Consider the following 9711-nt stretch of genomic DNA (forward strand, 5'->3'; position numbering starts at 1 on the left):
CTAGGCTGTAGACCATCAGACTAACACTGTAATTGCAAATTTCTATCAACTAATTGGTTTAACTTCAAGAAGTTCAAAAATTAAATAGTGTTTCACATTTAGTATCAGCATCATTGGATACATAAAACATGAGCTTTAGCTAGTTTTCTAACCTGGTCCTGTTGATCCTCTACTTGTAGTTTGTGTTCTCATTATAAAAAAATATACAGTAAAATATTGTAAATTTTCATTTCAACACAAATCAAGTGATATATGTTAAAAAACGTGTTAAATTTTAAATCAACAGAGTAGGCACTGAGATAGTTCAACTGAAATATTCTGATGTGAGGTTAACAAGTCTAGATACAAAGCAAACCTTTTTTTCTTCAACTACTTTTCTATCACATACATAAGTAGAGGACAGTAGGTTCTTGGATTGTGTGTGTGTATGTGCACGCATGTACGTTGTGTGTCTGTGTGTGCATGTGTGGGCTGTTAGCTGCCTCCTCTTTGGCTACGGCATGGATCTCATTTCAGGAGGTGGAATTAAAGCCGGCTGAGACCTAATCCCAGCGTAATACCTCCCCACAACCCCCCACTTCTCTCCACCCCATTTTATGAAGCAGAGAAAGAGGGAAGAGGAGGCTGAGAGAAATCAAAAAAGGAGGAGGTGATTTGATAGGTAGAGGTGAGTAAAGACAAGGGGTGAGGAAGTGTTTGGAGTTTGGAGTGAGAGGCAGAATGGTTGAGAGATGAGGCAGATGGGAAAAGCAACATCTGGTTCATATAGAGTAATCCAACTAATATATATATATATATATATATATATATATATATGAGACATGCACCATGTTATCAGATTTGAAAGTGAGATCACTCCTGGGTTTGACACACAGACTTGAGACCTGCAGAAAAAGAAATACCTTTGATTAAACTGAATATCGTTTGAGTAGGAAACAAGTTGCCAACTGTCATAAACCAGCAAGTAAATTGACTGGCTTTTGGTGTCTGATGTCCCTTGACTTTAGAGTCGAAACATCTCCCACAAACTGAGTGTATGTTTCTTTCTGATCCTGGCATGGACACACAGATTGACATAGAGAGAATTGCAAGGTGAGAGGACAAAATCAATTTCTGTGGTTGTGGGGGTTTGGACAATGGTGAGGTGTTGTGTGAAGGTCATTGATGTTGCACTCCTCTGTTATTTAGGCTTTCAGGGATGAGAGCCAATCAGATCACTCTAAAGCCGTTTTCCCCAAATCCTCATCACATTATGTCGCAGCATAAGCCCTGTTGAATCAGCGGCTATTGGACTAGCAGTAATCAGCTTAGCTTAGCCCAACTGTAAATATGCAAATAGTATTTGATGATTAATTGACCCCAGTTGGCGGTGCAGCCAAGCAGAGGGAGAGAGAGAGAGAGAGAGAGAGAGAGAGAGAGAGAGAGAGTATATGGGAGAGAAAGAGACAGACAGTGTAGAGGAAGAAGAGGCCCTGATTACACGGAGTACATTTTAGCAGCTTGGAGGTGGCTTTTTGTAATTGTTTTCAATGAGAGTGAAGCGCTCTGCTCCTTTGCTTTTGTGTTGCTCAGCATCATGCAGTTTTCTGTTTTTGTGTGGTTTTGCAAGAGCACCCTGAACGCCTTGAAAAGCAGCCAACTTAATTGTTGTTTTTTTGTTCGGCATTGTTAAATGGGAGAACCTGAAAGGTGGGCCCTTTGTGGTGAAGATGATGACAACAAATTTTAGCGCACATCTTTTTTGTACAGCTGACGTTAGCTAACTTTCAAAGTCACCCTAGTTAAACTGCAAAACTGAAAAAGTGTCAACTCAAGTACTCTCTAGCGTTTTATGAATCGTAATTGATTGACAGCAGATTCTCCAACTGTCTCCGACACATCTTAAAATAGTCTAAAAATCTATCTTGTTATGTTGCAAAAGCAGGTGGACGGGCGTGATGTGCTACATGACAGTTTAGCTGGCCTCAACTTTTACAAGTCAGATGGTTTTTCTTTCTAGCTGTGTTATTTAGCCTTGTTAGCTGATGCTTTGCTAGATTTATGTGAATTGCGGTGCACATGGAGATGCAGTGGGGTGGAAAAATTTGATGTTAAAATGGGGATCAGACATTGAACAAAAGCATAGATTTGTGGTTTTTATGCTTTTGACTTACAAACTCCAGATGGCATTCAGTTGAGGTGCACTGTGGCAAGTAGCAGATGTACACACGGCCATGATGATGTAACTACATTAAAGAGCACTTGAGCAACACTTGAATGGCAACTCTGCAATAATGTAGCTGATCTGTGGCTTTTGTAATGTATATTATTAATAAATTTATTTCCTAGGCTATCTCTAGCCTATGTCTTTGTTAAAATTTGCTGATGTAAACAACCATTTAAAGACAAAAATTAAGAAAGGATATGCAAAATGCAATCTCCCCCAAAAACAAACCCCAAAACAAAAAAAGAACAAACTTGGACGCTAATATTCATGTAATTACTTTTAGCCTCTTCTCCAAGAAGATGAGCCAGCAACATTTTTTGCATAAGCTTCATGAGGCTCACTAGTGAACAAAAAGGTATTTCTTGTGCTTACACTTTCCACACTTTCACAGAAAATGATAAGATAACTACCAAGAAGTTCTAAGTTGGTTCACAGCAGTGTTTTTTTGGCACTGGACAGGATTTGGTCAGTTTTATCGTTTTGCATCGTCTGCATTTGACCTACAACTCACTGCTTTCTACTGCTGTGTGGTGGACCAGACAGTGGACAGATAAAGGGTAAGGAAGTGTGTGTTCGAGACCGAGTATGGTGGTGTATCTCAGAGGTGGTAAGTGAGAAAGAAAAACGATGAAAGCAGAAGTAGAGAGGGATTTAAAGAAGAGACATCAAGTTCCTAGCACTGCAGCTACACACACACACACGCACACACACACACACACACACAAAGAAACAAACAGTGCCCCCACCCCTACGGCTCAAATGTCAACAAGGAAAATTGGAAATGAGTAATTCTTTCAGAGTGTGAAATAGATTGCTTCTCATATATGTATGTCCCTGAATATGACAAATTGATTCTTGGGGAGAGGCGAGCGGAAAAATCCACCAGACAATTTTTATTGTATATATTTTTTTGAATTATGATTATGATTATTTATTTATTTAGTTTTTTGCCATACATGGCTCCCCATTGTAATTGAAGTCCCCTCACCCGCAGGGGAAGTGTTCCTTCTCCAACCCTCTAATTTGTTCTTTTAGCAGCCATGATTTTCATTCCGTCAATAAATCTGAGAGTCAGAATAAGTGTGTGTGTGTGTGTGTGTGTGTGTGTGTGTGTGTGTGAGAGAGAGAGAGAACGAGAAAGAGAGAGAAATGAGGGAGCGATTATTCAATATTAACATGCTGGAGCCATCTGAGATGTTTCCTTCGATTACAGTATTCATAATGTACCCTGCTGTCATTCCCAGCGTGTGTATGTGTGTGTGTGTGCTTGCGTGTGTGTGTGTGTGGGTATGCTGCTTCAACTGAGTATGAGGGGAATGAAATCGATTAGACATCTGTACAACCCTCTGAAATTGTCTGCTTTCTGTTTGTGTGCGTGTTTGATTGTCCAATTTTCCGTCCTCTCATTTTCCGTTGTGTTTCCATATAACCAACCACCCCCCACCCCCGACTCCCTCTAACACATGATCAATTCTTTCGGTTATTCCTCCGCCTGTTGGCTTTCTTTCTGACTCTCCTCTCTCACTGTCTACCTGTCTCTTCCTCTCTCTCTGCGAGTCTCTGGAGGATCAGTGTTTCATGAAGTTGGAAGCTTGTTGCTCTGCGGATAGCTAGAATTGGTTGGCAAAAATAATTCCAAATTGCTGGTTCTCCGCTTCTGATAATATGCCCAATGTCTAGTTTTCTTTTTAAAGGAGCTATATATGACATTCAAAGCCTTTAAACAATTCAGAGTCTGAGCCGGGATTGTCTGCACATGGCTCTCAACATGTTGGCTGTCTGCTCCAGGATTTCACACTGGACCCAACTTGGCCGACTCTGTTTGGCAACGTTATTTTATAACAAAAAATAGTTTATTAAAATGTGCTGAAAATATTTGGGAGTTTCCAGAGGCAGCAAGTTGGACACTCCTGATTCGCATTTGATTGAACTTTATGCAAATGAGCAGCAGACGGCTGCTTAAATTGACAATGAATGGGAAGCATGGACAAGCAGATGCTGTGGACACATACCTTTACCAAAAATCAGAGAAACTTTGATTATAACACACCCAGCGGGAGTGTAACTTTTCTCTTCTTCCTTGGGACACCATTGCTACACTACATCTTAATATCGTAAATAGTTGTTTGCTGCTATATTGTTGCTCTGAAATAACTAATTTCTAGGCTCAGCTTGGTGCTACCTTCAAATTTTGCCATTTTTATGTATGAATAATAAAAATTGGAGAAACTTGGAGTAAAGTGCCAATTATCTAATCAATAATATGTGTTAAACTGGATTTAGATGTTCTCATATCAAATATATTAGCTATCATATTTCATATATCAGACTGTGAGTGTGAAAAGTTGTCTGTCTATATGTGTCGGCCCTGCGATAGTCTGGCGTCCTGTCCAGGGCGTACCCCGCCTTCCGCCCAATGACAGCTGGAATTGGCTCTAGCCCCCCCACAACCCTTACGAGAAGTGGTTACAGAAAATGAATGGATGGTTTTCATATATCAAAGAATTACATGAACCTGTAACATTACTACAATAACTACAAAAAAATGACCTGCAAAGACCATTAAGTGCACTTCAATAAATCCTTTATCGAACTCTTCAGAAAGGACAACAGAAACAATCAGGGCAAAGGTTAAAGGTTGATCTAAAACTATTAACCAGGCAACTCCAGGATGAAAATACTAATCTGGCAAATGGGGTCCAACATAGACACGCTCAAGACAACACAATCAACAAGAGTTGCTAAAACACTAATGAAATATGTGACCATTGCAGAGTGAGAGGTTCAGGCAGTGTCCAGAGAGTCTGTTACAGTAAAACTGAGAGGGAAATGAAGAAGAAGCTTCTTTCTGTGGAAGTTCATGAATTACAAGATAAATCTCACTGTTGTGTGTGGCTGAGAAGCAATTACTGTTCCATTAACAATAAATTTACACCATCAAGACATAGAGACGGCTTCATCCAACAACAGAAGTAACAATAAAAAAAAAATTAAAAAAAAAGAAATCAGCCAAGTGTGGTCAAACTACATGGGAAATTTTTTTTTAAATAAAACCCTGGGTAACTGTTGAGGATAAGAATATTTCCTTGTTAAACTGGGGCGATATGACACATGGTGAGATATGATTATGTTATTCTAAAGTCATCCATTTACAGCTGTCCAGGATTCCAATAAAATTATCAGAATTTTGATTTATTTATACTAATTACTTTAAAATTTTACTTTACCTGAATATGTCAATGGTATCCTACCTTATATTTCAACTTCACTAGCCGATATTTTGAAGGGAAATGTGTACTTCTGACTCAACCAATTTATTTTATAGCTGTAGTTACAAGTTACTTCAGTTACTTCATTTAAGTGAAAGAAATTCTAATAAAAATAAAAATATCAGAAGCATGTAAAAATAAACCAACAAGTCGAAATAATATGAGTCAAATATGAGTCAAATATGGGACATTCTGATTTTTGGGACATTCTGAAGATTATTTTTTGGGGCTTTTATTGCCTTTAATGGACAAGACAGTTTAAGCATTAAAGGGGGACCAAGAGAAGGAACGACATGCAGCAAAGGGAAAAAGTAGAGTCGAGCCCCTGTGGCGAGGATACAACCTCTGTATATGGGGTGCTGCACTACCCACTGAGCCACCAGGCACCCTGGGACAATTATATTTTGATACTTTAAAGTCTGGGTAAAGCAAAATCAAATGTGTGTAATGAGTCTGTCACACCACAGAAAAAAGTTATAATTAACCACCTTGCCAAATTTAAACAAATAAAAAAATCCCCAAGTATAAAAATGTAGGTTTCAAAATTCACTGATCTGAGACGCTGGCGGTGTGTCTGCCTAAGGAGATAAAACTACATTACAATTGCCAAAGCTTGCTCCAAGCTTTCTTAGCTCTATTAGTCTGATAAATACACAGAATAAACAACTCGTTTAATGCCACAATCATGCAATATACACACTTTTCAGTCATTTTCGCTAGAATTGGCTACCCAGCCTGCTGGCAGTTACTGCTCATTGCGGGTGAGTGTTTTGTGCTAAAGTTAGCTGCTATTAGCAGCTAAACGAGAGTCTGTTGCCATGCAGCAGTCCTCTCGTGCTTCAGCTCGAGGTGTCTATGTTACTGTGCCACTGGTTAAGCTGCTAATGAGAGTCTGTAGCTGGGCAGCAGCTCACTCTTTGGCTCTGAGGATGTGTGTGCTTTGTGCTACTGAGTTAGCTCCTGATGAGCTCTGATGCTACACTGTGGCTGGTTCTTCGTTTTTTATACAATGGGGGAGGGATTACATAAAAGATGGCTCCAGTGTGTCATCCAGCAGGCTTTTAGGCCCGCCCAATAAATCTTGGACAAAGAAATGGTGAAAAACAGTTTACTAATCTAACTCCACAGTGCAGTACCGCACAATTACCAGTCTTTTCTAACATTTATAATGTGTTTAGCAAAAAAGTCACAGATTTTCAATCTGAACTTATAGTGCATTTTGCTGTAAATGTAATTTTACTTGAGCAAGACTTGTAAGGACTTTCACTTGTAGGATTATCTTTCAATTGCAGTATTACCACCCTCACATCATAAAAAGGTCTGAATCCTTTCCCCATTTTTAAGGATTATATCTATTTGTAAACTGATTTAAAGCACCATTTTTTTCAGCTACTCATATTTCTCTGTCTTTGCTGTTTTATTTGCACAAACTTAATTCTCCAGTGAATCTGCGTGATAAACCAGATGTAGCTGAGATTTGTGCCGCAGCTGCATGGGTCCGTTTCTGACTGAACAAAGCTAACGAAAGCTCTGAAACGAGAAATCAACATCGTAAGATGAAGGACAACAGCAGAGTAAATGTTTAGGGACACGATATCCAACCGTGTTTGCCGTGGCAGGTGCAGTGAAAACAAAATATGGCAGGCATGTTGTATTATTGCTGTCTGGTAATCTGAGAATGCACAAGCCTGTTGGTAGAATTTACTGCGGCTAACTTGTGCATAAATGTAGTAGAACGTAAAACAATACTGGCAGTGCAGGTGAAACCACATGAATATAATTCATGTTGATACTTAGAATTGAAAGCTAAAATTGGGCCAAAAGACAAAATATGTTTTAGGATATGTTGGTTATGATATTATCATTTTAAAGTAATCCTGGATAAGAGATTCAGCCAGGCGCCTTGGATGTATAGGTATAACATTCACAAAAGTGCACATGCAAGAGTGTGTTCACAGCCAAACACACACACACACACCCATACACTTCACTTTCTTTGACATCCTACTCCCTCCATTATACCTCTTACCAGGGCTCCAGATAGTGACAGGGTCGTATTTGGAGCTTAAACATTATCTTTCTGCTCATTAACCTTCGACAGGGTTTCCATTCCGCCCGACTGCTTCCCCCTCCTTCACCACCTCTGTCTTCACCTCCATCTCTTTCCCCTGTCGTTCCTCTCCTCCCTATTTGTCGAGGCACTCACCCGGATGAGACGGGAGCCTTTTAAAATGTCTGGTGATGCTTCACGGTGCCTCTCCTCTGCATCGGGGATCGACTTATCTGGACAATTTGTCCCACGAGTTGCCAAGACACTAATGAGATCATCCATGGCAAAGTTTTGGGGGGTTGAAGTTACAGCGAGAGAAAAAGATTTGCTCTGACCATTTTGCTGCCTGAAGCCGAGGTGAGTCCTTCTGCTTTGAAACTGCCAGGTGAACATCCATTATTATTAAAAATTAACAATTCATTTAAATAAAGGACAGAAGCAGATAGCCAATAACAGCTGAAGATTAGCTTACAATTCAACATGCAAATACTATTTATACCTATCTATATCTATACCTATTATACCTACCTATTCATACCTAATTAGATCAATAATATTCTAGTTTAAAGTCAGCATCACAGCATCAAGTAATGTACTCTGTCACTGCTGAACTGACCTCTCTGTGCAGGTGTTACCATCTGCTGTTATTCTCAAACTGAGAGTGTCACAGGTCAGCTGGTCACTGCAGGCCAGCAGCAATTTTGTTTGAAGTGTGTTTTGTAGAGTGAGCACTGGTTTATATATAGCGTAAATTAGGTGGGGTCAGAAGTCATACTGGCCTGTGTAGGTGGGGTGTCTTCTAAATTAAATTTAACTCTAACTCTAGCTGCCTAAACAGACCTCAGGCCTTTTGTCTCCCTCATACTTTCACGGATGAAACTCAAAATCGATGCGGCAGAATCAGATATTTTTGTCTTCCTTCATCATAAAAATCTGGTGCCTATGTTGCCCACAACAGCTGACAGTTTGGTTGGAGATTTAGTTTTGTTATGCCACCCAATTCTCATTCAAAAGTCGTAAAATAGCGCAGCACTGTCACTGCTTTTGGCATAAGTAAGAAATGCCAAAAGGCACTTCTGCATGTGCATGAAATGCTGCTGGATGGCGTCAGCTCAGAACACAGCGAGACAAAACCAGATGGGGTGTTATTGTACGCCTATAGGGTGAGCGGGAGGGGTGGTGGATGGGTCCCATAAACAACAGACTTTGATGGGGGTGTCTAGTAACGGTTTTTTTTACCCTACACCTTACCATGTGTCTCCTTCCCCAAATCTTAACCATCTGTGCCAGCATGTGCCTTTGTTGACATTTTGGTGTAGGTTGCCATGTGCTGTTGTTGCCTAAACATTAGCATGTGCAGCGTCATCCCAACATGTGCATTTGTTGACATCACTGTAGCGGCATCTTGGAGCGTAAATAGCAGATGCAGATTGATACTTAAATCATAATATAGAAATGCGGAGGTCCACTGCAAAGTGGCGATATGTGACGAGTTGGGATGAAAACATGTTGGTTATGCTAGAGGCAACTAATGTGGCCTCAAGCTGCTACCCTCCGGCAGAGATGAGGAGTGGGCTGCAGAGGTCAGAGGTTTCTGTTGTTTTCAAACTCGTAGTCTTCAGTCCCAACAACTCTGACTCAAGTGACATCACCTATTGTGAAACATGGAATCAAACAACAACCTGTGTTGATCTCAGATTGGCTTTAATGGGATTTTTACCATAACTCAGCAAGCATATGTGGTGCTATTGGACCACATATGGGTGTAGCATGGGACATCTGGCATAACGTCAGTCTCGGGTAATGCCATCAGAGCACTGGAGGACTGAACTTGGGCCACATCTGGCACAACGTATAAGGTTTAGCATTTAGAAATAAAATCTAAATAAGAATTGATCCATGGGCTGAAAAGACTCGGGCTAATAGCAATAGGCTATATGTATTCCGCCTTTTGCACGCAATGCTACAACCTCTGGTCAGCAGAAGCAAACCCACTGGAAGAAAATCATGATACAGGCTAAATAAAAAAAAATAAAAACTGACTTCTTTTCACGTTCTAAACTCCATAAAAACAGATTCCTCACTCCATGTCACTTCCTACTTTTCCTACTTCTCTTGAGGCATCTTTCTCTTTTAATTATCAGTCAAGGTCACACCAGCTCTCCTTCAAGTTAGATGAAAGTTGA

This window comes from Plectropomus leopardus, chromosome 5 (assembly GCF_026936395.1).
Source record: "Plectropomus leopardus strain MGB_pleo_1.0 chromosome 5, ASM2693639v1, whole genome shotgun sequence".
In the NCBI taxonomy this organism is placed as follows: domain Eukaryota; kingdom Metazoa; phylum Chordata; class Actinopteri; order Perciformes; family Serranidae; genus Plectropomus; species Plectropomus leopardus.